This window comes from Rhinopithecus bieti, unplaced genomic scaffold, assembly GCF_001698545.2.
Source record: "Rhinopithecus bieti isolate Rb0 unplaced genomic scaffold, ASM169854v2 scaffold_20206, whole genome shotgun sequence".
NCBI lineage: Eukaryota > Metazoa > Chordata > Mammalia > Primates > Cercopithecidae > Rhinopithecus > Rhinopithecus bieti.
The window spans coordinates 753,854-777,874 of NW_016810187.1; the positions used below are offsets into that span (position 1 = coordinate 753,854).

The 24,021-nt window shown below is 38.8% G+C and overlaps 1 long non-coding RNA gene across 1 annotated transcript in view; it reads left to right on the top strand.

Moving 5' to 3' along the window:
- The window catches only part of LOC108541877 (uncharacterized), a 34,405-nt gene that overhangs the window by 3,958 nt on the left and 6,426 nt on the right, over positions 1–24,021 (top strand). The window contains exon 3 of the long non-coding RNA XR_001889096.1: positions 22,791–22,885. This is a non-coding gene — a long non-coding RNA (uncharacterized LOC108541877). The remainder of the gene's footprint in view (positions 1–22,790; positions 22,886–24,021) is intronic.

Consider the following 24,021-nt stretch of genomic DNA (forward strand, 5'->3'; position numbering starts at 1 on the left):
AAAAAAAAAAAAAAAAAAAAAAAAAAAAAAAAAAAAAAAAAAAACTTTAGAGAGGCCACTAAATATTCTAGGTAGCCTCTTTTAAAGGAATTGACCTAGTATGATGCTAGTAAACCATGTTTATGCTCAGTGAACTTTGTGGATTCCCTAAGCTGTTTTTTTTCTGAATGTTATGTTCTGACATCATGTAAAATATGTGTAACAAAAACACTGAGGGCAAAGAATCAAAACAATTTGGACAGATAACATCTTTGAGACAAGCTGATATTGCTTGCGTTTGAGAATTACAGAGGGAAGGAAGATGAGATGGGTCATTGGTGTCTTCCCACAACTTCATAAATCTGCTGACAATTGCCAAATTTGGAAAGTCAAGTGAAAACAGATGGGCAGAGTAAGAAAGATCAGAGGATATCTTTGACAGTCACTTCTGGTAAGAGCTCTGGGAAATCTGCTCATCTGAAGTCTAGACAATGTGATACAGAAGGTTTTGTGCCTGATAATTTTATCTGAAGTCGGGAAGGAAAAGAAGCCCCTACTAAATCTTTGATAAATTGTCCTGTCAGTGTGTTCACAAATTGCAGAACATATTTCTTTTGCCAGCTGTGCAAATGTAATATATGAGAGGCCATATATTAGTTTAAAGTTACAATTCAGTCACTTCAGAGACTCTTTGGAATATATAAACACTATACCTGTTTCTTTTCTATTTTTATGATTGGCTGGATGACTCATTTTTAGGCTAGCGTCCAAGCTAGACTGAAGGTGAGTTGTTCACTAGTTGACACAGACTTTAGCACTGGAGAGAACTTTACCACTGGAATGAATCTTGGCAGTAACTTGCTAGCTGAGGAACTGTGGGCAAGTCAGTTAGCTTCTCTAGGCCTCAGCTATCAGAGGAAGACAAGAGTGGGTTGAGTGTTGTGTGTAAGACAGATATAGATATCAAGAATGATACCAGTTTTTTGACTTGAGCAACTGGAAGGATAAAGTTGCCATTCATAGAGGTAATGGTTTGAGGCTGGGAATCAATGTTTGGGGTTGGTGCTCAGTGTTGGCTATATTAGGTGTAAGATGTCTATAAGACACCCAAATGAAAAGGTTAAGTAGGCAGCTGGATAAGTTTAGAAAGAGGTTGGTAGAGAGATAAATATTTGGGAGTTGACAGCATATAGATAGTAATCAAAGCCATCACTAAGAGACTGAGTGCAGGTAGAAAAGAAGCATTCTGAGGATAAGACATTGGAGACCAAAAGAGGAATCTATAAAGAAGTGGTAGGGACAAAATTTGGAGTGTATTTAAGACAATGAGAGGTGAAAGGAAAAAGAATTGGAGATGTTGAATATACATTTTAGGAGTTTGCTGCAAACAGAGCAAAGAAATGGGGCTGTAGCAGGCAGTAAAAGGGGCAGGAAACTTTTTTGTTTTGTTTTTGGCTGTGAAAATAGCAATATTGGTGAGCGGATAAAAACATTTCAAATGTTTTTGCATCCAGGCAGTATGGCTCCAGACAGCATGCTTTTAATGTTGTGATCTACAATTCTAGTATGATAGGATATACATATCCAGCATGAAAGGAAGGATCAGTGATAGAGGACAGGAAATGGAGAAATGCTGGGAAAAGTCCTTGGGCAGCCACAGAGGAGGGGGATCTCATTTAGTTCTGCTAGGAATAGAGACATTTCTAGATTTTTAACTGGAGAGAAAGAAGGCAATATGGGCACAGACAGAATTAGGTGGATTGTTGTGGTGGGGGACATTCTCTTTTAAGAGAATCATCTAAGAGTAAGAGTGAGAAAGAGCTGTTAGAAATTTGAAAAGAGGGCTGGGTGCAGTGGCTCACGCCTGCAATCCCAGACCTTTGGGAGGCCGAGGCAGGCAGATCACGAGGTCAGGAGTTCTAGACCAGCCTGGCCAACATGGTGAAACCTCGTCTCTACTGAAACAAAAATTAGCCAGGTGTGGTGGCACATGCCTGTAATCCCAGCTATTTGGGAGGCTGAGGCAGGAGAATTGCTTGAACCTAGGTGACGGAGGTTGCAGTGAGCTGAGATTGCACCACTGTACTCCAGCCTGGGCGACAGAGAAAGACTCTGTTTCAGGAAAAAAAAAAAATTGAAAAGAGAAAAGCAGTTAGGAGAGTAGCAGAGTGAATAATTAGGAGAATACGATATCATTGCTGGGCAGCTCTAAAGGCCCTCTCCAGGTAGTGATTAGAACATACAGAGGATTAGTTCTTTTAATTTATGTAAACATTTCAGCCTTCCACATCATCTAAAGAGCTTTCAAATAATTATAAGTCTTGAAACAGCAATGCTCTACTGAGACTAAATTTCTATCAACTTTATCACTTGTGTTTAAGTATACATTGGATCTGTACTAGAGCTAGAAATATAGTTAGAGCTCACGCATTGCAGTGGGCACCAGGCCTTGTCTTCAAGGTCAAAGACTAAGAAATACTTGATATAAATCATTTCTATTTGGATATGAATTAAACATTTCCAACTAAGCACATCCAAAACAGAATTCTTTCATCTGTTTTTCTCATCCTCCAGCCTTTCTGCCTCCTCTCCCATCTCGTTCTGAAGCTCCTCAATCTCAGCAAATGTTACTACCATTCATTCAGTTGCTTTAGCCAAAACACCCGTCAATATACATTCAAATTATTTCTCAAAAACTCTTCCTTCTTTTCATTCTCACTTATATTACCATGACTCAAAACACTCCACTTAGATTACCATAAACTCCTAACTGATCTCTGTGCTTCTACTTGTGGCTGTGCTACAAGCCACAAACAAGGCAGAGTGGTCCATGTCACCCTGTTTGTTTATTGCCCTCCAGTGGTTTCCCATTGTGCTTAGAATAAAATCTGTACTTTGCCCACATGGCCATGTCTGAGCTTGCTTTTCTGCCTGCTAACTTCAGCATGTCCCACATACACGTCGTTTACTAGATTTTAGCCATACAGGTCATCTTTTTTTTTTTCTTTCAGTATTTTGTACAAATTAAGTGCATTCCTGTCTCAAGGACTTCATAACTATATTTCCTTTGCACAAATCATAATCTCTCTGCTCTTTGCATAGCTAGTTTCTTCCAATAGTCTTCCAAAGACAATTTTTTTCCCTCAGCTCAAATGCTATTTCCTCAAAGAAATCTTTCCTGACCATTCTATTTCCTGGTCCTACTAGAAAGAAGTTAGGACAGGAATCTTGTCAGTTGCTAAAACAGTGTCTGGTACATGAGGGTCATCCAGGAAATAATTTGAAATGCTAATGAAAAGATGAAAGCAACACATGGATACTTTGTGCCTTTCAAATTTCTTATTTGATTTATCTGTCAGGAAACTATCTTGTTGAGTCGTGAATGAGTGGTGGATGATTTTGTTGAACTGTAAATCATAGAGTTAAATGTAGGCTCTCTGGGACTATACTGCCTGGATGCAAATGACTGGCTCTGTATAACCTTGGGTGAGTTACTTAACCTCTCTGAGCCTCATCTGTAGAACAAGGTCTAGTGATAGTAATGCATACATATAGTGTTCTTTTAAGGATTAAATGAATTAATTTAACATAGTGCATGGCATAGTAAGGACTCAGTAAATATTACCTAATATTAATTTTTAATTCATGAATAACTCATATTATTTCCTATTCAAAAAATCAGTAGCTGAGAGAAAATAAAAAATGATATAAATAGCTTTTCATAGATATTTGAATATGCTGCATGTTAGGAAATAAGTGAATTTAAATTATCTTAAAAGTTCCCCTTTGATGAAACTAATATATTTATGCAGAAAAATCATTGCGTCAATAAAATATTAGCAAGTCAAATCCAACAATGTATAAAAAATTATATACCATGACCCAGTGGGATTTATTCAAAGTATGAAAAACTGGTTCAGCATTTAAAAATCAGTTTATGTAATTCATCACATCAGCAGGCCAAAGAAGAAAAATGGCATAATAATATCAATAGATACCAAAAAAGCACTTGACGAAATCCAACACCCTTTCATGATAAAAACTCTCAGTTAAGTTAGAAATCGAGGGGAACTTCCTCAATTTGATACATAAAGAATATTTACAAAAAACTCTACAACTAAAATCATACTTAATAGTGAGAAACTAAAAGGCTGACCACTAAGACCAGGAACTAAACAAGGATGTCCCCTCTTAACACTCCTTTTCAGCATCATACTAGAAATCCTAATGAAATTAGAAAAGAAAATGAAATAAAAGTATACTTACTGGGAAGGAAGAAATAAAACTATTTGTTTGAAGATGATATGATTGTCTATGAGGAAAATTCAAAAGAATCAACAAAAATCCTCCTGGAACTAACAAGGGATTACAGCAAGGTTGTGGGATACAATGTTAATATATGAAAGTTAACTGCTTTCCTACTTACCAGCAATTAGTAAGTGGAGGTTGAAATAAAAATGCAATATCATTTAAAATAGCATCTAAAAAATACTTAGGTATATATCTAAATCTAAAAAAATGCACAAAATCTATATGAGGAAAACTAAAAATATGATGAAAAAAATTAAAGAGGAACTAAATAAATGGAACACCATTCCTTGTTCTTGGATAGGAAGACTTAATACCATCAACATGTCAGTTCTCCCTAACTTTGATCCATAAATTCAGTTCACTTTAAATCACAATCCCAGCAAGTTATTCTAAAGTTTATTTGGAGAGGCAAAAGACCCAGAATATCAACACAATATTGAGGGAGAAGAAGAAAGTTGAAAGTCTCACACTACCTGACTTTAAGATTTACTGTAAAGATACAACAATCAAGACAATGTGATAGTGACAAAAGAATAGGCAAATAGACCAATGCAGCAGAATGGAGATCCCAGAAATAGACTTACGTAAATAAAGCCAACCGATCTTTCACACAAGAGCAAAGGCAATACGATGGAGCAAAGTTAGTCTTTTCCACAAATGGTGAGCAAACAACTGGACAGCCACATTAAACAAGTGAGTCTAGACACATACCTTACACAAACATGAAATCAAAATGGATTACAGACCTAAATGTAAAATGCAAAACTATAAACTCCTAGAATATAATGTAGGAGAAAATCTAGATGACCTTGGATATAGTGATGACTTCTTATCTATAACACCAAAGACATAATCCATGAAAGAAAGAATTGATAAAACTGAAATTCATTAAAATGAAAAACCTCTTCTCTGTGAGAGACAATATCAAGGGAATGAAAAGACAAGCCACAGGCTGGGAGAAAATATTTGCAAAAGATATATCTGATAAAAGACTGTTATCCAAAACACAGAGAACCTTTAAAACTCAACAACAAGAAAACTAACAACCCAACTAACGAATGGTCCAAAGACCTTAACAGATACCCCACTAAAGAAGATATACAGATGGCAAGTAAGCATGTGAAAAGATGCTTCACATCATATGTCATCAGGGGAATTCAAATTAGAACAACAATGAGTTACCTTTACACACCTGTTACAGTGGCTGAAATCCAGAACGCTGACAACACCAAATGCTGGAGAGGATGTGGAGAAACAAGAACTCTTATTCACTGCTGCAAAATGGTATAGTCACTTTGGAAAAGGGTTTTCTATTACGAGTTGGACAGTTTCCTACAAAACTAAACACACCCTTACCATAAAACCCACAATCATTGCTCCTTGGTATTTACCCCAAAAAGCTGAAAATGTGTGTCCACACCAAAATCTGCACATGGGTGTTTGTGGTACCTCTTTTCATAATTGCCAAAACTTGGAAGCAAGCAAGATGTCATTCAGTAGGTGAATGGATAAATAAGCTGTGCTACATCCAGACAATGGAATATTATTCATTGCTAAAACGAAAAGAACTGTCAAGCCATGAAAAGACACGGAGAAAACTTAAATTCATGTTACTAAGTGAGGGAAGCTAATCTGAAAAGGCTACACACTGTATGATTCCAACTACAATATAACATTCTGGAAAGGACAAATATACGGAGACAGTAAAAAGATCAGTGATTTCTAAGGGTTAGGGGTGAAGCAGGAAAGACTAGGCAGGGCACAGAGGATTCTTAGGGCAGTGAAAATACTCTGTATGAAGCTGTAAAGGTAGATACATATCATTATGCATGTATTTAAACTCACAGAATGTACAACACCAAGAATAAGCCCTAATGTTAGCTATGGACTCTGAGTGGTAATGATGTGTCAGTGTAGGTTCATTACTTGTACCAAATGAAGGGGAAGGCTGTGGAGGCAGGGTGTATATGGGAAATCTCTGTACCTTCAATGCAATTTTGCTATGCATCTAAAACTTCTCCAGAAGAGAGAGTCTAGTAAAAGAAAAAAGATTATTGACTCCCTGACTTCAGCTTTAAGATGAATTCAGTGTAATTTGTTGAAAACTCTAATGGTGTCTGGCAATGTCCCATAAAAGGCCAGTCCATAAAATTAAACTGATGATTAGGAAAACCATTCGGAAAATATTGTTAAAGCTTCCAATGGAGAAATTTTTCTATAAAGGCACATTTATCTTGCTCAAAAGAAAGTGCTTGAGAGAGGCTTATCATACAAACTGACTAGGTTTAAAATGTTAACATTCTGTGAAGAAATAATTGTGTATGTCTTCTTAAAATTTGTTTTACTATATGTAAATCATTGTTTTAAATTGTGCAGGGTGAATTAGGGCTTTTTTTTTAAGAAAAGAAAGTCATTAATACTAGTCATCAGAATGTTACTACAAATCTCAATATTAGAGTAAAACATAATCATTAGCTTTCGGCACAAACTTGTTTTCAAAATAGATTCCAATTTCAAAATTAAAGGGAGAAGAGAAAGCTAAAGCTTTGTCACCAGGGGAGGCTTCCAGCTTACTTGGGTTTTATTCTTTTTCTCTTTTGAGAATACAAGAAGAAAAGACCTGAGGTATGATTTAGGACACAACCCTTGGGCAAAAAGGGTTTTCTATTACAAGTCTATATTGAAATTCAAGTGAGCTCAGAAAGTCAATGCTTATTTTCTGAAAAGGCAGACAAAATGGTTCCTGGTAGCCTGCCCAGCATTCAGACTCTGACCTCAGCCCTACAGCAGAGCAGCCTCAAGTCTCAAGAGTACTACAGGTGGCAGACCAAGCTCTACTTAGCTGAATAGGTGTTGAAGAGGTTTGCAGCAATAGGCATTACCACATTCAGGACAAAGGAAGCAGGAAGAAGATGGTAACTATGCAGAGATTTCCAAGCAATTGAAAATAATCAAAATGTATATAAACTTTCTTAAGTTCAGTGGTACCTAGTGTTGATATAGGAGTTAAGAAGAAATCACTTAGGCAGATAGTAAGGGTATGGGAGTCCTCCATAAGGCGTTCCTTTTTAATGAAAAGCAGCTCAAAATCATTTTCTAACAAAGAGCAGCATGTAAAGTCAGGCTGTAGACATAAGACAAGCAAGCTGGGAGCTTTCACAGGTGAATGCCAGGCAGAAACTAAGGACTAGACATGTTCAAGACGGCGGCTCCATCTTCCCTTCTCTTTTTAGCCACGTATACAGTAAGAAGCAGACAAGATGGTGCAGATCAACTGCACTCTCTTCTCCAACCTCTCACTATCCCTCAGCCTCTTTCTCCTTTCAATCTGGGTGCCACACTTCAATCTCTCCCTTCTCTTAATTTCAATTCCTTTCATTTTCTAGTAGAGAGAAAGGAGACATATTTTATACTTGGACCCAAAACTCCGGCTCTGGTCATGGACTCAGGAAGGCAGCCTTCCCTTGGTGTTTAATCATTGCGGGGATGCCTGCCTGATTATTCACCCACGTTCCATTGGTGTCTGATCTCCATGGGGTGCCTGCCTTGATCATTCACCCATGTTCCCTTGGTGGCAAGTCAATTGCGGGGATGCCTGCTTTGGCTGCTCCCCACCCCCTTCTCCGTGTCTCTACCCTTCCCTTTAAACTTGCCTCCTTCACTATGGGCAACCTTCCACCCTCCATTCCTCCTTCTTATCCCTTAGCCTGTATTTTCAAGAACTTAAAACCTCTTCAACTCTCGCCTGACCTAAAATCTAAGCGTTTATTTTCTTCTGCAATACTGCTTGGCCCCAGAACAGACTCGACAGTAGTTCCAAGTGGCCAGAGAATGGCAGTTTCGATTTGTCTATCCTACAAGATCTAGATAATTTTTGTCGAAAATGGGCAAATAGTCTGAAGTGCCTGACGTCCAGGCATTCTTTTACACATTGGTCCCTCCCTAGTCTCTGCTCCCGGTGAGACTCATCCCAAATCTTTCTTCTTTCTCTCCTATCTGTTCCTTCAGTCTCCACCCCAAGCTCTGAGTCCTTTGAATCCTTCTTTTCTATGGACTCATCTGACCTCTCCCCTTCTCCCCAGGCTGCTCCCTCGCCAGGCCAAGCGAGGTCCCAATTCTTCCTCAGCCTGTGCTCCCCAACCCTATAAATCTTTCTATCATCTCCCCTCCTCACACCTGGCCTGGCTTACAGATTCATTCTATAACTAGCACTCCCCCACTTGTCCAGCAATTTCCTCTTGAAGAGGTGGCTGGAGCTCAAGGCATAGTCAAGATATATTTGCCTTTTTCTCTATCAGACCTCTCCCAAATCAGTCAGTGTTTAGGCTCTTTCTCATCAGACCCCACTAAATATATACAGGACTTCCAATATCTGACTCTGTCCTACAATTTAACCTGGAGTGACTTAAATGTCATCCTAACTTCTACCCTCTCCACAGATGAACGAGAAAGAGTTTTTTCTCTAGCCCAATCTCACGCTGATAACCACCGGCTTCATGAGCGACCTCCAGGAAGGCATTAGAGCAGTTCCCCGAGAAGATCTCCAGTAGAACTATCTGGCCGATTCCCCAGGTATAGCTAGGCGAGATTACACAGTTTCCTGCCTAGTTGAAGGGCTTAAAAAGGCAGCTTACAAAGCTGTTAATTATGATGAACTTAAAGAAACTACCCAAGGTAAAGAACCCAGCCCCGTTCATGGCCTGCTTAGCGACAACCCTTAGACACTTTACCGCCCTAGACTCAGAGGGCCCTGAAGGCCGTCTTATTTTCAATATGCATTTTATTACCCAATCCTCTCCTGGCATTAGAAAAAGCTCCAAAAATTAGATTCCGGTCCTCAAACCCCACAACAGGACTCAATTAACCTTGCCTTCAAGGTGTACAATAATAGAGTAGAGACACCGTATTTCCGAGTTGCAATTACTTGCCTCCACTGTGAGAGAAACCCCAGCCACATCTCCAGCACACAAGAACATCCAAACGCCTGAACCGCAGCGGCCAGGTGTTCCTCCAGGACTGCCTCCCCCAGGAGCTTGCTGCAAGTGCCGGAAATCTGGTCACTGGGCCAAGGAATGCCTGCAGCCCGGGATTCCTCCTAAGCCGTGTCCCATCTGTGCAGGACCCCAGTGGAAATCAGACTGTCCAACTCACCTGGCAGCCACTCCCAGAGCCCCTGGAACTCTGGCCCAAGACTCTCTGACTGACTCCTTCGCAGATCTTCTCGACTTAGCAGCTGAAGACTGACGCTGCCCCATCGCCTCGGAAGCCTCCTGGACCATCACAGATGCTTTAGGTAACTCTTACAGTGGAGGGTAAGTCCCTACCCTTCTTAATCGATACAGAGGCTACCAACTCCACATTACCTTCTTTTCAAGGGCCTGTTTCCTTGCCTCTATAACTGTTGTGGGTATTGATGGCCAGGCTTCTACACCTCTTAAAACTCCCCAACTCTGGTGCCAACTTGGACAATACTCTTTTACACACTGCTTTCCAGTTATCCCCACCTGCCTAGCTCCCTTATTAGGTCGAGACATTTAAACTAAATTACCTGCTTCCCTGACTATTCCTGGGCTACAGCCACACCTCATCGCCGTCTTTTCCCCCAGTTCAAAACCTCCTTTGCATCCTGTCCTGTATCTCCCCACCTTAATCCACAAGTATAGGATACCTCTACTCCCTCCTTGGCAACAAATGATGCACCCCTTACCATCCCATTAAAACTTCATCACCCTTACCCTGCTCAATGCCAATATCCCACCCCGGAGCACGCTTTAAAAGGATTAAAGCCTGTTATGACTCTCCTATTACAGCATGGCCTTTTAAAGTCTATAAACTCTCTTTACGATTGCCTCATTTTACCCGTCCAAAAACCGGACAAGTCTTACAGGTTAGTTCAGGATCTGTGCCTTATCAACCAAATTGTTTTGCCTATCCACCCCGTGGTGCCAAACCCACATACTCTCCTGTCCCAAATACCTCCCACCACAACCCATTATTCTGTTCTGGATTTCAAACGTGCTTTCTTTACTATTGCTTTGCACCCTTCATCCCAGCCTCTCTTCACTTTCACTTGGACTGACCCTGACACCCGTCAGACTCAGCAAATTACCTGGGCTGTACTGCCACAAGGCTTCACAGACAGCCCCTATTACTTCAGTCAAGCCCAAATTTCTTCCTCATCTGTTACCTATCTCGGCATAATTCTCATGAAAACACACGTGCTCTCCCTGCTAATCATGTCCGGCCAATCTCCCAAACCCCAATCCCTTCTATAAAACAACAACTCCTTTCCTTCCGAGGCATGGTTGGATACTTCTCCTTTGGATACCTTGTTTTGCCATCCTAAAAAACCATTACATAAACTCACAAAAGGAAACCTAGCTGACCCCATCGGTCCTAAATCCTTTCCCGACTCCTCTTTCCTTTCCATGAAGACAGCTTTAAAGACTGCCCCAATACTAGCTCTCCCTGACTCATCCCAACCCTTTTCATTACACATAGCTGAAGTGCAGAGCTGTGCAGTCTGAATTCTTACACACGGACCGGGACTGCACCCTGTAGCCTTTTTGTCCAAACAACTTGACCTTACTATTTTAGGCTGGCCATCATGTCTCCGTGCAGTGGCTGCTGCCGCCCTAATAGTTTTAGAGGCCCTCAAAATCACAAACTATGCTCAACTCACTCTCTATGGTTCTCATAATTTCCAAAATCTATTTTCTTCCTCACACCTGACACATATACTTTCTGCTCCCCGGCTCCTTCAGCTGTACTCACTCTTTGTTGAGTCTCCCACAATTACCATTGTTCTGGCCCGGACTTCAATCCAGCCTCCCACACCTCACCCCCATGACTGTATCCCTCTGATCCACCTGACATTCACTCCATTTCCCCATATTTCCTTCTTTCCTGTTCTTCACCCTGATCACACTTGGTTTATTGATGGCAGTTCCACCAGGCCTAATTGCCACACATCAGCAAAGGCAGGCTATGCTATAGTATCTTCCACATCTATCATTGAGGCTACTGCTCTGCCCCTCTCCACTACCTCTCAGCAAGCCGAACTCATTAGCCTTAATTCAGGCCCTCACTCTTGAAAAAGGACTATGCGTCAATATTTATACTGACCCCATATCCTGCACCACCATTCTGTTTTATGAGCTGAAAGGTTTCCTCACTACACAAGGGTCCTCCATCATTAATGCCTCTTTAATAAAAACTCTTCTCAAGGCCACTTCTAAAGAAAGCTGGAGTCATTCACTGCAAAGGCCATCAAAAGGCATCAGATCCCATCGCTCAGGACAATGCTTATGCTGATAAGGTAGCTACAAAAGCAGCTAGCGTTTCAACTTCTATCCCTCACAGCAGTGTTTCTCCTTCTCATCTGGTCACTCCCACCTACTCCCCCACTGAAACTTCCACCTATCAATCTGTTCCCACACAAGGCAAATGGTTCTTGTACCAAGGAAAATACCTCCTTCCAGCCTCACAGGCCCGTTCTATTCTATCGTTATTTCATAACCTCTTCCACCCTCTTCCACATTGGTTACAAGCTGCTAGCCCATCTCTTAGAACCTCTCATTTCCTTTCCATCGTGGAAATTATCGTCAAGGAAATCACTTCTCAGTTGTTCCATCTGCTATTCTACTACTCCTCAAGGATTGTTCAGGTCCCCTCCCTTCCCTACACATCAAGCTCGGGGATTTGCCCCTGCCCAGGACTGGCAAATTGACTTTACTCACATGCCTCAAGTCAGGAAACTAAAATACCTCTTGGTCTGGGTAGACACTTTCACTGGATAGGTAGAGGCCTTTTCCACAGGGTCTGAGAAGGCCACCGTGGTCATTTCTTCTCTTCTGTCAGACATAATTCCTGTGTTTGGCCTTCCCACCTCTATACAGTCCGATAATGGACCGGCCTTTATTAGTCAAATCACCCAAGCAGTTTCTCAGGCTTTTAGTATTTAGTGGTTCCTGGTTTTACCTCAAACTGCCACCCTTAAGTCTCTCTTTAAGTGGATAGAAGATCTTCAGTGACAAAGTACACTCCAATACTTTCACCCTGATGAAGTCCTATTGTTTACCTTTATACTTACTCTTATTCTCGTTCCCATTCTTATGCCGCCCTCTACCTCTCCCCAGCTATCTCCACCACCCTATCAATCTCACTCTCTCCTAGCCATTTCTAATCCTTCTTTAACAAACAATTACTGGCTTTGCATTTCTCTTTCCTCCAAATTCAAGGAGGCCCTGACTTACTCCCTGCTAAAAAAAAGAACAAAAAAAAGTGGGACTCTGAATATTTTTAAACAAAGAATGTTGTTTTTACCTAAATCAATTTGGCCTAGTATATGACAACATAAAAAAACTCAAGGATAGAGCCCAAAAACTCACCAACCAAGCAAATAATTACACTGAACTCCCTCTGACACTCTGTAATTGGAAGTCCTGGGTACTCCCAATTCTTAGTCCTTTAATACCTGTTTTCTCCTTCTCTTATTTGGACCTTGTGTCTTTCGTTTAGTTTCTCACTTCATACAAAACCATATCCAGGCCATCACCAATAATTCTATATGACAAATGCTCCTTCTAACAACCCCACAATATCACCCTTTACCCCAAAATCTTTTTTCAGTTAAATCTCTCCCACTGTAGGTTCCCACACTGCCCCCTGCTCAAAGCAGCCCTGAGAAACATAGCCCATTATCTCTCCATACCACCCCCAAAAAATTTCACTGCCCTGACACTTTACCAGTATTTTGTTTTATTTTTTCTTATTCATATAAGAAGGCAGGAATGTCAGGCCTCTGAGCCCAAGCTAAACCATCATATCCCCAGTGCCCTGCACGTATACATCCAGATGGCCTGAAGCAACTGAAGATCCACAGAAGTGAAAATAGCCTTAACTGATGACATTCTACCATTATGATTTGTTTCTGCCCCACCCTAACTGATTAATGTACTTTGTAATCTCTCCCACCCTTAAGAAGTTTCTTTATAATTCTCTCCACCCTTGAGAATGCACTTTGTGAGATTCACCCCCTGCCCTCAAAACATTGTTCTTAACTCCACCACCTATCCCAAAACCTATAACAACCAATAATAATCCCACCACCCTTTGCTGACCCCTTTTTTGGACTCAGCCCGCCTGCACCTAGGTGAAATAAACAGCCATGTTGCTCACACAAAGCCTGTTTGGTGGTGTCTTCATGCGACACGTGAAACACAAGTCATTTTTTTTTTTTTTCCAAAGGATTTTGAGAGAGCCAATTTGATGGATATGAGTGGTTCCTAAATAGTACTTCATATTAATGTGACCAAAAATCTGAACATACTGAACTTTAAACAACAGAGAAAAAAAAAAACAGAACTAATTTGCTGAAAGAAATTCAGGTAATTCAGGCTGATACTAGGTGTATGTATTGACTAGGAGCTACTAGAAAGCTGAATTTTCTTTCATCACTTGAATGTTCTACCTCCAATGGAACAAAAGATTTTAGAAAAATTCAACAGTTTCCAGTGAAAACAAAGCCACCGTTTCAAAGATGATTCGAAGTTTCTGAGTGTCAATTATCTTCAGTTTTTTGCAGGCATATTTCTTGAGCTAGAAGCTGTCTGAATGATCAGGTACCCATCTTTGATGGAAGAAAGGAAAATGAAACTTTAAATTCCTAGACTTTCACTTTTTGAAATGAGTGCATCAATCCTAGGAATATCCTTACGTTTTTGGAACTATGACCAGACTATAGACCTAAGTCCATGGCTTACATGTTCTCTTGCATGAAATTGCTGAAATCACAGTAAAAGCTAATATGACTTATAAAAAAAGTCTTGAGTCACAAGTGAGATATTCTCTAATAGAATTCATTTCTTTCTACCTGCCACTGGGACTCAAAAGTATTAAACTTTTTTTTTTTTTTTTTTTTTTTTTTTTTTTTTTTGTGGGGTGACATGATCTCGCTCTGCTACCCAGGATGGAATGCAGTGGTGCAATCCTAGCTAACATAACCTCCAACTCCTGGGCTTGGGATCCTCCACGTCAGCCTCCTAAATAGCTAGGACTACAGGTATGTGCTGCCAAGCTTGGCTAATTTTGTTTTTTCTTTTTTTGCGATAAGGTCTCACTATCTCACTGTTGCCCAGGCTGGTCTTGCAGTCCTGACCTCAAGCAATCCTCCTACCTCAACCTCAGGAAGCAGTGAGATTGCAAGCATGAGCCGCTGCACCTGGCCTAATGTTTTCAATAAACTTTATCAAAGTTAAATTATGAACAATATTGGTCCTATATGGTAAACTTTCATATACATAAATTCAATTAAACTTTTGGAATCACTTTGCATTATTTATAACATTCTATTATCAAGTAAATAAAAACATCCAAAAGGCTCTGCTGAGAAAGGATTTTGGTTGGGTAGCTCACTGTGAAAACATTTTCTGTCTTCAGTGAGAAACTGTTTTCCTTTGTTAAGTTGCTTTATATATTCAATAAAATTTAAGTCATCAAATATTATACAGTTCTTTGTCATCAAGAATCGGTATATGTTGTTCCAATTAAGAAACGCCACTGAAGAGCTTCTAGGAAGTTTCTGCATTTTAGCAAACTTGAAACAAGAATACCTACATTTAAGTGAAACATGAGTACAATGCCCTGAGTTGGGGAAAACGTCCTGTAACATATAACGTGAAGATTAATTTTGAGTAGTACAAGGGAAATGTCAAATTGGAACAAAGCAGTATCAGGAACTTAAGGAAAGAATCATTCATTTAAGCAGCTGTAGCCAGTGATCAGAGAAACAAAACTCTCTAAAAGAACAACAAATAATGCATGCTCTATCTCAAGCTAACTATGAGCATAAATGAGTTTGCAGATAAATCCTGGATTTCATTTACCTCTATCAATTGTCCCTCCCTTGAGGGATCTCCTAAAACCTTCAGCATTTCAGAGCACAGGTTAAACAAAACCACACCAAACCAAATTCTATAACTATAAGAATAAAATTTACGTGGTTTATCACTGTAATCCTAACACATAATTTTCAGTCTACGTGAACACAACAGAATAGCTGCTTCTAAAAAGGAATCATTTATTTATTTTCCATACTTAAAAGACTCACAACCCAATGAATATCATATTACTAAAGTAAAATAAAATTTCTCCAAATGCGTTTTGAGACTATTTTGTTGATATCTTTGTAGTTTTAAAGACAATTTTATATGAATCTTGGGATGAATAAATTGTTCACTATTGAATCTTTTATAAATTTGCTCCTTTTCCTCAAATAGTTTTCTAAATGTCATAACCCTACATTCATTTATTCTGTAAATGTTTATTGAGCACTTACAAAAAGCTAGTACCTATGTGTTAGGATTACAGTGATAAACCATGTACATTTTATTCTTGTAGTTATAGAATTTGGTTTGGTGTGATTTTGTTTAACCTGTGCTCTGAGAAATGCTGAAGGTTTTAGGAGATCCCTCAAGGGACAATTGATAGAGGTAAATGAAACGGGAGGAGATGGGCTGGGAGTTCCTGTTCTGTCTCTTCTCCAAACTTCAATCAATTGCACATTTTCTTTTTACCCATTAGCTACTTTGAAAGATTTCAGTTGCATAAAAGATCCTGATGCCAACCCAGTGTAAAATTCACGATCTAGTTAGTCTAACTATTCCCAGTAAGTCCTATCTTTCCCAGTTTCTTTCATTTTTCACTTATTTATTCAAGAAACATTCGACGTTAGGGATTGTGTTGAATGTTACAATGGATCATAAGACATTGTCATTACATTCTTGACGTTTAAAAATCGAACAGTACTTTATATGGTTTCAACTACCATATGACTAGGGGTACTGGGGTAACCCCTGCCAGGTTACAGCTATTCTGTGAAACCACTTGCAAAATTTCTGTGTTACTGAATTAAAGAGCATATTCCTGAGCCAGTGGAGAGACTTTTGGGAACAGCAGTTGCTGTGTACACAGGAGAATTATGGAATATTTCCTACCTTTCAAATCAGTGGTACTCAACTTTTGTCATGTAGTGCCATCTGTTCACGCATAATGCATGCCAGGGATTTACTGAGATTTTGCCCGTCGAGACAAAGATGAACTAAAATCAGTTTCCAGGGATGAGCAATTCCTTTCGCATTAGTCTTAATTCCTTCCTTTTCCCATGGTTGGTTGTAGCAGGTCACTGTGTTAGGACAGCCAGGCTGAAGTCTGCAGCTACTACCTCACAGAGTGCTTTATTTTCTGCCCTTAGATTTTGAGTACATGTTTGCAGAACTGAACTGAATAGGAACAGAGGTCATTCCTATACACATCTTTCAGCTGTTTATTAAGGTGCATGAGTCAGCACCTAATTGGTGATTGTCTTTTATATCATGCCTGATGTGGGATAGGGATAAAGTTCCTTTATCAGCCTGGTGCAGTGGCTTATGCAGGTAATGCCAGCACTTTGGGAGGCCGAGGTGGGCAGATCACGAGATCAAGAAATCGAGACCATCCTGGCCAACATGGTAAAACCCCGTGTGTACTAAAAATAGAAAAATTAGCCGGGCGTGGTGGCGTGTGCCTGTAGTCCCAGCTACTTAGGAGGCTGAGGCAGGAGAATTGCTTGAACCCGGGAGGTGGAGGTTGCAGTGAGCTGAGATGGTTGCCATGCCTCCAGCCTGGTGACAGAGTGAGACTCTGTCTCAAAAAGAAAAAAAGACAAAAGAAAAAGAAGAAAGTTTTTTTTTTTTTTTCTTTTATCTTTACGTTCCAGGGTCCATGTGGCATAACATGTAGGTTTGTTCATATGTATACTTGTGGCATGTTGGTGTGCTGCAACCCTCAACTCGTCAGCACCCATCAATTTCTCATTCTTATTCAGGTATAACTTACCATGCAATCCCTCCACCTTCCCCCTCCCCATGATAGGCCCGATGTGTGCTGATGTTCCCCTTTCCCGAGTCCAAGTGATCTCATTGTTAGTTTCCCACTATGAGTGAGGAAATGCGGTGTTTGGTTTTCTGTTCTTGTGCGATAGTTTGCTAGATATGATGGTTTCAGCTGCATCATGTCCCTACCAAGGACACAAACTCATCCTTTTTTATGGCTGGCATAATATTCCCATGGTGTTATGTGCCACATTTTCTTATCAGTCTGTCCCCAGATGGACCATTTGGTTGATTCCAAAGTCTTTGCTTGTGAATAGTGCTGCAATAAACTGTGTGGATGTTGTCTTTATAGCGCATGATTTATATCCTTTGGGTATATCGTAGGTGGGATGGCTGGTCATAATGGTTACATCTAGTCCTAGATCCATTGAGGATTGCCTCTGTTTCCATAATGGTAACTTAGTTTTACAATCCCACCACGTGTAAAAGTGTTCCTATTTCTCCACTCCTCTCCAGCACCTGTTGTTTTCCTTGACTTTTTAATGTTGCCATCTACTGGTGTGAGATGTATCTCATTAGTGGTTTTGTTTGCATTTCTTGATGGCGAGTGTTGATGAGCATTTTTTCATGTTTGTTGGCTGTATGAATGTCTTTTTTGCGAAATGTCTGTCATATCTTTGCCCCTTTTTGATGGGGTTGTTTGTTTTTTTCGTAATGTTTGAGTTTTTGTAAGGTTCTGGAATTGCCCTTTGTCAGATGGTAGATTGCAAAAATTTTCTCCATTTCTGTAGGTTGCCTGTTCACTCTGATGGTAGTTTTCTTTTGGCTGTGCAGAAGCTCTTTAGTTTAATTAGATCCCATTTGTCACTTTTGGCTTCTGTTGCGTTGTTTTTGGTGTTTTAGCATGAAGTCCTCTGCCGATTCCTATGTCCTGAATGTTTGCCTATGTTTTCTTCTGGGTTTTTATGGTTGTAGGTCTAACATTTAGTCTCTAATCATTTGAATTATTTTTGTATAAGGTAAGGAAAGGGATCCAGTTTTCAGCTTTCTACTTATGGCTGCCGTTTTAGCACCACTTATTTAATCGCGGAATCCTTTCCCCTTTCTGGTTTTTGTCACGGTTTGTGCCAGATCAGATAGGTTGTAGATGTGTGGTATTTTCCTGAGGGCTCTTTCTGTCCATTGATTTGTATCTTGTTTGGTCCAGTACATGCTGTTTTTGGTTATGTGCCTTGTAGTATGTTTGGAAAGTCAGGTAGCGTGATGGCTCCAGCTTTGTTCTTTTGATTAGGATTGGTCTTGGCAATGCGGGCTCTTTTTTTTGGGTTCCATATGACTTTAAGCGTTTTTTCCAATTCTGGAAGAAATCATTGGTAGCTTTAATGGGGATGTCATTGCATCTATTATACCTTGGGCAGTATGGCCAATTTTCACTGATATTGATTCTTCCTATCCATGGGTAATGGTATGGTTCTTCCATTTGTTTGTGTCCTCTTTTATTTCACTGAGCAGTGGTTTAGCATTCTTATACACCCGTAACAGACAAACAGAGAGCCAAATCATGAATGAACTTCCATTCACAATTGCTTCAAAGAGAATAAAATACCTAGGAATCCAACTTACAAGGGATGTAAAGGACCTCTTCAAGGAAAGTTTTTTTATCTTTAAGCAGGGCTGACATCACTGGTAGACTGACTGGGTCATCTGAATGAATTGATTTGAGGGAACTCTGCCGGAAAGCGTCTCTCCTCAAATACTCTTCTGGTTCTTAGAGTCAGCAATTCATTTTTTTCCCCTAGTAGTTAAAGCAGTTTGTCTGTAGGCATCGCTATTAATATATGGATCCCTCAGTCCCCATGCCCTCCTAAGGTGTAATTTATGTTATTATCATACATTTGAATCTTATGAGTCTTATTTAATTCATCAGGTTGACTTCAGTTAAATATTTTTAATTAATCACAGACAAAACTATTTTAAAATTTGAAATGAAGTACATGTAAGTCTGTGTTGACTTTGAAACTTTTAAGAATTTTATAATTTTAAATCTAGAAACTTCCATTTAAAAATTTTTAATATTTCAGAAGTCATAACATACATAAGAATCTTTGACATGCCCTAAAATCACTGAGTTAAGTATTATGAAACAATTTGACATGCTTATCTAATTAATGAGATCTGAAGAATTGCTGGTTTATAATTGAAGTGATGTAACACTGAAGACATTTTTTTCAAGACTACGTGCACAGTTGATTCATTAAGTAATTTCTGTTTACTGTTGTGTTATCCTTCTTTACTTACAGAACTCAGTAGGCCAAGCATGCTTGCTATCCTAGTTAAAAATAGATTAGCTATTAACTTTTGCATTGAAAGTCAAAGAGCCTATATATTTATCTGAAAATGGAATGTGAAGATGCAGAGATATAATTATGATGCATGGCTTATAAAATCTAAACATGCTTCTAAAAGGGTCAATTCTTTCCCTTAATATCTTAGATTTTATTTTGAAAGTATGGTGCCAAAACTAGATTCTATACATCAGTATGACTATTTATTTATTTATATTTCTTTGACAGTCTCTGAACATGAATATTTTCAATTAATATGCAAAACCAGCAATCAGTTTACTCCCTATAACCTGTGAAGTGCAGATCATTTAGCCTTTCTATTCAAAGTGCCTCAATTTGGCCTCCACTCTTGTTTACAATATTACATCCTAGTAAACTGCAACTCACACCTTCTATTCTAGTTAGATTGGTTCAGCAAACATGACATTTGTGTCTGTCCTCTGTTACTCCTCTCCAACAGACTGTAGTACTACCTTGTTTATCTTTGCCCATTTATATCCTAACTGCCTTTCAAGCTCCCATTGAAGTCCTTCCCCATGCTTGATGTTTCTTTTGTTCTGCTGTATACTACCTCTACCTCTACTCCATTTCCAAGTTCTTCTCATCTTGTATGTATTACTCATTTGGAATCAAACCACAATAGACATTTCCTGAATGCTAAATCCAAGCATTGTGCTAAGATTATTTCCTCATTTAATCCTCAAACCTAATCAGAAAAAGGTACCATTGTTATCTTAAGTTTGATTAGGAAACATCTCAAATAATTTAAATGTAGGCCACCATCTTAAACTGGTGAAACCTAGATTAAAATGCATATTCTTATCTATTAAATAATGTTACCTTAAATTAGGAGCTAACCTTTCATCCATTTTAACCTTTTCCTCCTCGAGATTTTAAGTTCTTTTGGAATTTTGGAGGATTGCAATTTATATTTTCCAACCTCCCTGACACTGCCTGTCTCCTGCACATAGCTTCTAACATAGTGCTCTGCATTTGGTTGAATCTCAATAAGTATTTTTTCATTGAAGAAAGAAAATCATGTATCAGTGTACTTCTACATAGATTTATAATTTGTTTCTTTACCTTTTTTAGAAACTTATATTTTTCTCTGTAATAATTACTCATTAATATACCTCAGTGACATGAAATATTCAGTCTATGAGTGCCTTAAATATGTTATCAATTTTTTTTTTTTTTTTTTTTTTGAGATGAGGTCTCGCTCTGTCACCCAGCTTGGTGTGCGGTGGCACCATCTCAACTCACTGCAAGCTCCGCCTCCTGGGTTCACGCCATTCTCCTGCATCAGCCTCCCAAGTAGCTGGGACTGCAGGCGCCCGCCACAATGCCCAGCTAATTTTTTGTATTTTTAGTAGAGACGGGATTTCATTGTGTTAGCCAGGATCGTCTCGATCTCCTGACCTTGTGATCTGCCTGCCTCAGCCTCACAAAGTGCTGGGATTACAGGTGTGAGCCACTGCACCCGGCCTGTTACCAAATTTTTTACCCTGGAAACATTGAAATATCCTCAACTCTGGGAAACTTTATTAATGTAATCATAAGATAGACTTTGTATAAGATAAACTTTAGGCAAAATCCTATTCAGTGCAAAGTATGTTTACATTGTCATAGATCAATTTTTTTTTTTAAGGAATAAATGGATGAATAAGACCTAAAACCACAGAAGTACAACTATACCAACATAGCGAAGTTACGTAGAATGGCTTTGTATATAACAATTTTTAGTGACCTTTGCCAATAAAACCTTGATACCATTCTTACAGAATCCCTGTAAAACGTCTTACTACTTATCATTATAAATATGGAACAAAATGTTTTATTCATCTGAAGCTAAAATGGGTGTATCTATGGTAGCACTGAAATATTATGTAATACAGTGTCAGCATTTCATCACATACAATTAATCTCATCTTACTTCCGCAGGGGCTGCTGTGGCTTCTTGTGTTGCATGGTAACTATCAACAAAAAGGTGTAAACAAAAGCATATTGTATCGCTTTGGCAGATAAAATATTCTTCCCTCCTAAGTCTATTTCTGATTCACTTTGGGGTGAATTGGTTATTAATTGGGTGGGCAGGCAGAACTTCTGCTAAAAAATATTTCCAAATTGAATGACTGTTTTAGGCTATTGGGGTGTCTTTGTGTGTGAAGAATCAGTATCTAAAGGCTATAATGGGAAGATTATTCATGTATAGGCAAATATGCTTATATTCCATTTTAGAATTAAAACATTAAAGACTCTTAAAGACATATATAACAATTTGTGTTGAAAATGCTTTCTGGCCCTTAAGCTGATAGTAATATATTATTTGTGGATACATCATTAATGCACATGGACTACTAACTCTACTCAAATGCCAGAGCTTCTTGTTGCATTAATTCTAGGCTGTATATATCATTGTTAATAATTATAGAAGTAAAAACCAGCCTATCATCTAGTTAGATATGAATTAAATACATCTGGTTGGATATGAGTTAAACTATAAACCCATGGTAGTGAAGGAAATAATACACTCTAAAATCCCAGATGGAGGCCTCATTTATATTCACCAGGGTTGCTTCAGCTCAGAACTTCATCTCTGGTTCACATCCCTAACTCTCTCCATTTCACCACCAGATAGGAAATCTTGACTGTTAGCTCTCCTGCTGGGATTACTTACCGAGAAATCCTTACTTGATTATGGTAATACCACCTGACTTCCCTTGGGAAGACATTCAGATAAATTAAATATTCAAGAATTCATGAATAAAATGAAATCTGAAACATGTTCGTATTCATATGGTCTCCTCTTTTAAACAATATTTTAAAATATTGCCTCCTTATATCTATTTAAGCTGCTTTTAAACAAAGAGGAGCCACAGATGTTCCATGAATATTACTTTTATTTTTACTGAACATGCTTACTGGGAATAGAAATTACATGATATTATGAGTAGCTATTTTTAAATGTATATAAAAAAACCTTTCAGATTATCAATATATTTTTGAGTCTTTGCACTTGAGTGATATACATGATAATTAAACTCATGTTCTTCTGAAATCATTTTTTGTTATAGACAAGTATTCCGAGAGTTTTGCTAAATGTTTTACCACAGTTGAAATTGTCTTTGAAATTTCATCTTAGGATAATTCAACAAATGTGTGACTCTTAAAGGGCTGTGATGAATGGGAGAATATTACTTTTAGCTTTGATATGAGTAACTTTGTCATATTTGGTGAGAAATAAAGTAAAAAGAACCTTGAGTTTTCCCCTCATTTGATACAGGAAACAAATGAAAAGCTTGAAAAACAATTAAGGAAACACACTAAAACTGTTTTCTACTAAGAGGATATATTCCAGGGATTTCAAAGCAGTTACAGGTAAGATCATTCATTCTCAGATATCTTGTGTGTGTCCTACTCACTTAGGTGGTATCCTACTCACTTAAATGCTGATCAAAGTCAGGTGACCCAGCAAGTGAGTGGAAGGAAAAAGTTGGTTTTAGACCTCATGTGGTACTTGTGTGTACTTCATGCTAAGAGTATATTCTCATTTCTTTACTTACGAATTATATAAACAAAATTTTAGATCAACATCAGATTGAATTTCTGTATTTCTTTTAGTTGATGTAATACTTGGGAAATGTGTTAAAGTGAGGTAGAGTTTGTGAAAAATAATAATGAAAGTATATGTAGGCTGGGCATAGTGGCTCACGCCTGTAATCCCAGCACTTTGGGAGGCTGAGGTGAGTGGATCACCTGAGGTCAGGAGTTTGAGACCAGCCTGGCTAACTTGATGAAACCTTGTCTCTACTGAAAATACAAAAAATTAGCCGGGTGTGGTGGTGGGTGCTGTAATCCCAACTACCTGGGAGGCTGAGACAGGAGAATCACTTGAATGCTTTGCAGCGAGCTGCTGAGATTGCACCACTGCACTCCAGTCTGGGTGACAAGAGTGAAGCTCCATCTCGGCGAGGGGGAGGGCACGGAAAGGAGAAGGAAGTATATGTAGTATATAGTATAAAAGGTATCGCTTATTTTGTAGAATAGTTTGTTATGATTGAGTTGGTTATAAAATATATTTCTATGAAGTAATCCTATATATTTCTAAGAGGCAAACTAATAGGATTTCCTACTTACTTCTATGTTAAACAATGAAGCACTTTCATTATAAAATCCCTTGAAGTGTGATGAGAAAAAAACCTGAGCATCTGGTAACATGCTGGTGACATTATGCCTAATGTGACTTTTGCTTAGTTGAACATTACAGGAAGTTTTATATGTGAGATATTGTAATTCAAATTTAAGAGTTTATCCTGTTTTTGCAGTACATTCCAATATCTCATTTCAACTATCAACTGCTTCTCTGCTTTTCCTTTTCCTCTTATGTCTCAGAAACAGTCAAAGCTCTTGAGCTTTTCGTCCTTGAGTAAGAATACAGTGACAAATAGGCCCAATGCAAAATTAGTCTTTACCAGTAGGTCCTATTCATTCAGGTCCAGTAAGTCCTGGCCAGT